Source organism: Daphnia carinata, chromosome 4 (genome assembly GCF_022539665.2).
Source record: "Daphnia carinata strain CSIRO-1 chromosome 4, CSIRO_AGI_Dcar_HiC_V3, whole genome shotgun sequence".
Classification (NCBI taxonomy): domain Eukaryota; kingdom Metazoa; phylum Arthropoda; class Branchiopoda; order Diplostraca; family Daphniidae; genus Daphnia; species Daphnia carinata.
In genome coordinates this window covers 8,307,729-8,314,715 of record NC_081334.1, presented here as the reverse complement: position 1 = coordinate 8,314,715, position 6,987 = coordinate 8,307,729, and the positions used below count along the sequence as shown (strand labels likewise).

General features: G+C 37.2%; 1 long non-coding RNA gene across 1 annotated transcript; it reads right to left on the bottom strand.

Annotated features, from left to right (window-relative positions):
* Positions 1–6,363: 6,363 nt before the first annotated feature.
* On the bottom strand, positions 6,364–6,680 carry LOC130687383 (uncharacterized). Its single transcript, XR_009000136.1, has 2 exons — positions 6,572–6,680; positions 6,364–6,508 (listed from the first exon to the last, which is right to left on the bottom strand). It is a non-coding gene; the product is annotated as an uncharacterized LOC130687383 (long non-coding RNA).
* Positions 6,681–6,987: the final 307 nt, after the last annotated feature.

Sequence of the window (6,987 nt, the reverse complement as noted above, 5' to 3'; positions counted from 1 at the left end):
TACAGTTTCTTCCATTTATGCACACAATTACACAGCGAAATTACAACACAGGACATACAAAATACACACAACATATACTATTTACAAATACACATACCCTATACGCGAAGGGAAGCCATCAGTCATGCACAGCTCCTTCTTAAAGGACTTACGCGAGGGCGGCCAGCAACAGCAGAGCCCCCTCTTAGCGTCCTATCGGACATCGGGCCAAATCCCGACTCCCAGCCTGAATAAAAGAGAGGCCAGAGGTCGACTCACGTTCGACCTGACCGCTAGGGGATAGACAGCAATAACGAAAACAGAACATGGTAACAAAGTTAGGAAACAGATGGCAGCATTTACAAAACAGACCAAAAAGGGCAACAGTGCAACAAGATGCTGTAACCCGCAGATAAACTAGCAAAAGATTAGAATTTATGTAACCCTAGAGATGGGGGGTATATCTATCACGATGGTGTAAAAGCCCATACATTTTTCAGCCCTCTTCTAGTTCTCCCGGATCTTTCTAGTTCTCTTCACGTTCCTGTATTCAAGTTAAGTAAAAAGCGTAGTCACCCCTTATTTCTGTTATGTATTGTATTTTTTCTTTAAAGTTCAATGCAAATAATTTACACAGTTAAGTCCAGTGTGACAATATCACAGAAAATACTCAAAATTGAATCCTGGTACCGGGAAAATTGTTATTTTTTCATTAATTCAAGGGTTTTTTAAATACGCTATATATTTGCACTGCATCGCGTTATAAATTGGCGCACCAGTATGCGACAGCGCGAGTGAATAAAACAGACTTGTTCCAAAGGGCGTTCAAATAAATGTTCCAGCGGGTTTAGAAGCAGATATGATGCAGCAGTTGCATAGTGGCCATTTGGGCATATCAAAGTGTCTAGACCGTGCGAAGATGACTGTCTACTGGTCAACATACGTAGAACAGATCACTAATGTGGTAGAGCGTTGCTTTGCTTGTTAACAGTTTCGTCATCAGAACCCTTTGCTGCCCCGTTTTCCAACTTCGCCACCTGACTACCCGTTCCAGAAAGTAGTAGCAGATCGCTTGGAGGTTAAAGGGGATACGTACTTACTTCTAGTAGATTACTTCAGCAAGTGGCAATGTGCAGTACGGTTGAACAGGCTCTCCAGCAAGACAACTATGGAAAAATGAAATGTGTTTTTCGTGGGTTTTGGATATCCGGAGCAACTAGTGTCCTATAATGAGACTGAGTTCAAAAGTGCTTTTACTCAATAAGCCCTTTTACCACAACAGTTAAACATGGAATCCCTACAGGAATGGTTTCAAGAGCGACATGCAAAAAGGGCGTTTAATGCTGCTGGAAGGCAAAGGCAATTACCATCTCTGGTAGTGGGCATGCTCGTTTGAGTGAGGATATCCAAAAGATGGGTCCCCGGGAAAGTCAAGTCTGTGTGCGACTAACCTAACTCTTTTGTTGTACTAACTCGGACGGACTCGTATTCCGAAGGAACCGCAGGGCAATCCATACAGACACATCAGAAGAAGAGAAAATAGAGTCGTCAGAAAACCAAAAAAGCAGCGGTTCACCGGTGGAAGAAGGGTTTCATGGATTCGAGGAAACGTTGGAGCGTGCCTGCACAACATAGTAGCAGTAGATCAACAATTGAAGACGGATTTCACGGGTTCGAGCCTCCAACTAGTAATCATCCGGGTTACGGAGAACAACCCGTGACCGCTGAGGAGGAGTATTGAGGGGCTTGATCATCGGGAGTCGTGTGACTAGGGCAGTCGATAGTAAAAATAATAATAATAATAAAAAGTGGCAAGTTAATTAAACTTAAGCAGAAGAGCGATAATGTCAAATTGTAACACAGACTAAAAGTCAGTTAAGTGAAGTCGTTTTGGGAAGGATGATGTTATAAATAATAACATCATCTTAATATGGCATGAGGATAGTGCTACCCTCCGTCACAAGTACCTAGCAGTAACGAAAGACGTACCCCAAGAAACGACAAACCTTCCCCGACATACGTAACCCTGCAGAAAATGGAAAAACATCTCCCGTCAAAGCTACCCCGACATACAGTACCCACCAAATTATTAGGCACACCTCCCCCATTTACGTGTATTCTTATGGCGCTACGGTGTTTTTTAAACTCCCATTGCTATTTAATGGGTACAGGTAGATTTTTTTTTTCATTTTTGCTGATTAGGTCGTGATCTACAATTCACTAATACTTAGTTTTTTTTGTAGAACTTACCGCTAAGGCTCTAGGTCCTCGTTCACGAAATAGGTACACCCGGTTTTTCCCCATAAGCGTAATGCTAAGACTAGGTTTTTTAAAATTTTATATAAAATACTTAGAGTTAAGCTAAAAAAATTCTTTTTTCCCAAAAGATATAGCATTCTTTACTTAATATAGATGTAATGTTATTTTTTCAAAAATAATTTTTCTCAATACCCCTCCCTATCCCTTGAAGTTAACTCCCTTCTAAGTTTTGGGACGGAAAGTGTGCTTCACACTTGGTCACCAGAGGCGCTGCAATGCAGCTTTTTGCCGTTAATGTTTGAAATTGGGGGGGATTTTAAAAAACATAATGGCTATCAATAAGAGCAGACAAAGTTATATTCATTATTTGTACTGTTTATTAAGAAGTAAGTTAAGAAGATAAAATGAAGAAGAAGAAAGCCATTATGTTTTTTTAATATGTGTAATGTTCATCGTTCATGATAAAAGTAAAACGTTTCATGAAAATGTGGAAAGGATAATAAGTTGGAACTGTTCCGGTGTCGATCTCAGGATGTGACTGGCAAACATTATTCACCGGAATAAATTTTCTTTCATCTAATAGATAGAAAAGAAAAATGTTATGCAGCAATACCGAGTTTACAATCTACTCTAATCAATATGCAGGTTAAATGTGTAATATTTATAAGCAATATATAAAAACTAACCTACGTGGTAGCTTCATTACTGGTTGTTGTTTACATCAAAATTCATTATTCTTACTATGTTGAAACTTGAATTAGGAGGAACTTTATGTATTATAGGAAGTAAGCTTTGAAGCGAATCAATTTCAATGGCCAGCTCTGGAGATTTGTTGATAAAGTGTCAACAATTTCTACACCAACTACCTTAGAATCCAACCCAATAAAGCCATCAAGGATATTTCCTACATCAAGAAATTTTGGCCAAGAATTACAATTTCAGAATTAGGTAGGTTACGAAATTTTTAATCAAAATAACAGTGTCATCTTCAATTACATCGCAATTATTTTGGCTTTTTGAACTTAATCTTAATTTATGAAATAATACTTTCTCGTACTGAAGCCCATGCATTCGAGGAAGCAATGGACTTTTGAAGTGCTCGTCAATTAAATTAATAAAATCTGGATTTCTGTACAGTGTACTGACAACTGGCGAATTTCGACGGCGCTCCATAATTCGATTGACAAGCTGCGCCAATGGCATGACAATTTATTTTACAAAATTTTTATGTTTACCAAGGTGAGTTTCAAAAACGAAACAACTAAGTGTTTCTAGAGCGCCCAATCGTCGACATTCTTCAGACAAATGACAGAGATTACGGATGTTATAAGTGAAAAATATTTCACTATAAATTCCACGACTCTCATTAACAAAATTAATCAAAAGACTATTTACGTAGTCAATATTTATTTCATTGCAGACACTGTGCTCACATGACAAAATCCTCATCGCAACATGTAGCAACAAAAAATGTTGGTACGGTTCGTCAGAGAGTCTGTTCTTTAAAACCAGAGGCAATACATATAATAGTAATAAACGTAACTCTGTCGCCTTGAACCACGATAGTTCGTTTAATGTCCTGATTTTCCGATAAATTCTACTGGGATAAGTTCTTTGATGAAAACTAAGAAGCGAAAAAATTTCCACAATTTGATGAGATGACACTCTGATCCGCATATTTCTTCTTTCACTGACCCAAATCTGAAGTATTTTTTTCATACATACCAAATACACAAGGTGCATTGGATCAATGAAAAAAGAAGAAATCATATCATTCGGAAGATTTTCTAAAATTGATCTTCCCAAATGATGAACGCCCTGATCGAGATTTCTACAGGAATCGTCCTTTCTTAGCAACGCATCTAATTCGGCATATGTTAACCTTCCACCTATACCGCTTTCGTTTAAAACAGAATTTCTTTCGGTTTCACATTTCATACAGCATTAGTATGCAACGCAAGGTTTGACTCGCATGATGAAACTTTGAGCAGGTGCATCGCAACAAAATCGGTAGCCGGTGAAATAGGACTGAAACGAAATAAGACTGGAGAAATAGGACTGGGAGAAATAGGACTGACTTTTTAAAACTTTTAGGACAGTCCTATTTCTCCATGCCAGCAGTCCTATTTCTCCTCGGCATCAGTCCTATTTCTCCTTAGAAATAGTCCTATTTATTTTATTTTGTTTTGTTCCAATAGGAACGATATGCCTCCAATCCGGTAGGCAACATGTTGCGTAAGAGCGTCGGCTTATATCCATTTCTCTTTGTAAAAAGCCGATGGTGTTAACTCATAACTTAAATGGTTCACCAAACATTTATCTTTTATCCTATTTTAATTTAAATTGCAGGGGACCATTAAATATGTTATATCTAATATAGTTCATTTAATAAAATACTACAACGGCCACACCAGAAATATTTATTAAATTTTTCTTACTTTTTAGTGCATAAATAACTTTTCCAGTTGCACTCATGTTGTACTTGCTCATACAACTATCAGCAACGAATAACAATCAAGTCTTACCATATCGGTAGCGCTCTAACCTGTGACACGGGTAGTCCTATGTTCGATTCTCCGTGGTTACATTTCTTCTGAGGTTTTTAATAACATTTGCGGTTAAGTTTACTACGAATAGTAGAAGAATGTTAATGAATCTTCGCCTGTATGAAAGCTAGTTCCTCACCAGGAGCAAGAAGAACTGTTGAGATACAAGAGAATGGATGAGAGAGGAGATGGTAGATAACGGTAGATGGGCGAAAAATAAATTATTTGTAATTTAACATTTTAACAATTCCTCAACTTCTTTACCAAGAAGTGGATTCTACCACCGAAGTGGATGGCCGAGCATGACATAGCATTACTCATCAAGTGACGTATGCCAAAGGATTAAGTTAATATTTATATTGACTTTGAAATAAAATTGATGAAGAAGATTTATGGGTGCTAAAGCCGAGGAAGTTGAAGATAGTTGCCGGCGGCGAATAGAAAGAAGAGATTTGCATGACCAGGAGAAGAGCAGCCGACTATAGCGCTGTCTTCGAGAAGATAAAGGTATAGATACTATCTCATTTACAAATAGTTTGTTATGTAAAAATAATAAATTTTATATTGTAATAGGATATAATCCCCCTTCCTAGAGTCCAGCGGATCGTGACCGATTTCGAACGTGCTATATTTACGGCTGTCCGCAGTCACTTTGTGGATTGCCAGCACTTTGGCTGCAATTTCCACTGGTGCCAAGCCGTTCTGAAAAAGGTCCGGGATCTTCACCTTTCCACCCTCTACAACAACAAGGGACCGAATCCAGTGCGAGACTTTGTGTTTCGCCTGCTATGCCTTGCATATCTTCCAGGTAAATAGCACACAAATGTTATATTTAATTGTCATAAATAACATTTGTGAACTTTAATTTTTTGTAGCTGGTAAAATTCCTGGTGTGTTTGACGCGTTGAAGAGCTCAGCACCTAGCGAACTTTCAGCACTCATGGATTATATGGAGCGGAATTGGATTCGGGGCAAGTTCTGGACTCCTGAGAACTGGTCATGCTTCAACATCTTAACGCGTACCAATAACGACTGCGAAGGAATGCACCACCAATGGAACAAGGTAATTTAAATTTGAACAATAATATGTAATGAATAATTAATTTAAAAAATGTTTGTAGTTGGCAGGCGGATCTAATTTAAAATTCTACAAGATGACAATGGTATTGCGGAAACTGGCCGAAGAAGTTTCCCTTACTAGCACGCTACTCTGCCATGACAAAATAAGGGCTCACCGGAAGAAAGAGACCCAACTTAAGAATTCCGTACTGTTCCAGCTTTGGGCGCGCTATCAAAATAATGAGGTATGTTTTCTAAATTTACAAGAAAAAAAAGTTTCCCTATAACTAATCATTGTTTTTGCAGCTATCTACAATGGATCTACTAGAAGAAATAGTTTTAGAGCTTAGATCATCTTTTCCCGCTATTGTTTCCTCACATGCCCTTAATGTTGCTATAAATAATATTAATGATGAACTAGATATGTCCATAATTGAATAACATTTGTTTGTTTGTAACATGTATTTTATTTGACGAATGTTTACAAATTAACATACTTTATAAATAAACTTACATAATCTCAATTGACTTTTTTATTTTAATGTAATATGTAATGTAATACATTATGCTTGAATTATTACGATAATACTTGTTGTGCAAGCGACAACTAATGTGCCGATTGATGGTTTTGGTTCGTGGCCACAATTCCCGAGAAGATGATTGTTCTAAAAAAAATAAAATTGCAATAATTATACCAATGTACTCCATATAACTATAAATGAATTTACCTTGCATGTTTAAATCCTTCCAACCATTTACCAAACGAGTGATAAGAGAAAGCAAAAGCTTTCAATTGTCCGGAAGAACGGTTTAAGAATTCGTTGATCAGAGCTCCCTATGAAAAAAGAAAAATAAAATTAATGAAAAAGGCAAAAAAAAAGAACTTAAGAAATAAAAAAACGTTAAACCGGCCTGAGTAAACTGTAAAAAAATTGCCACGCAAAACCTACAAAGAAGAAAAAGAAGAAAAAAAAATTAGTAAAACATAAGTAGTTGAAACACAATAAAAAAGTAAAAGCATTAAGTGACGTGAAGTATAGTTAGGTAGCATACCCATAATTTGCAGATGTAATTAAATAACTATCGTAAATATTTCTAATCCTAGTCGGCCTACGTCCCGACTAAGATATCTATTTAACTGAAG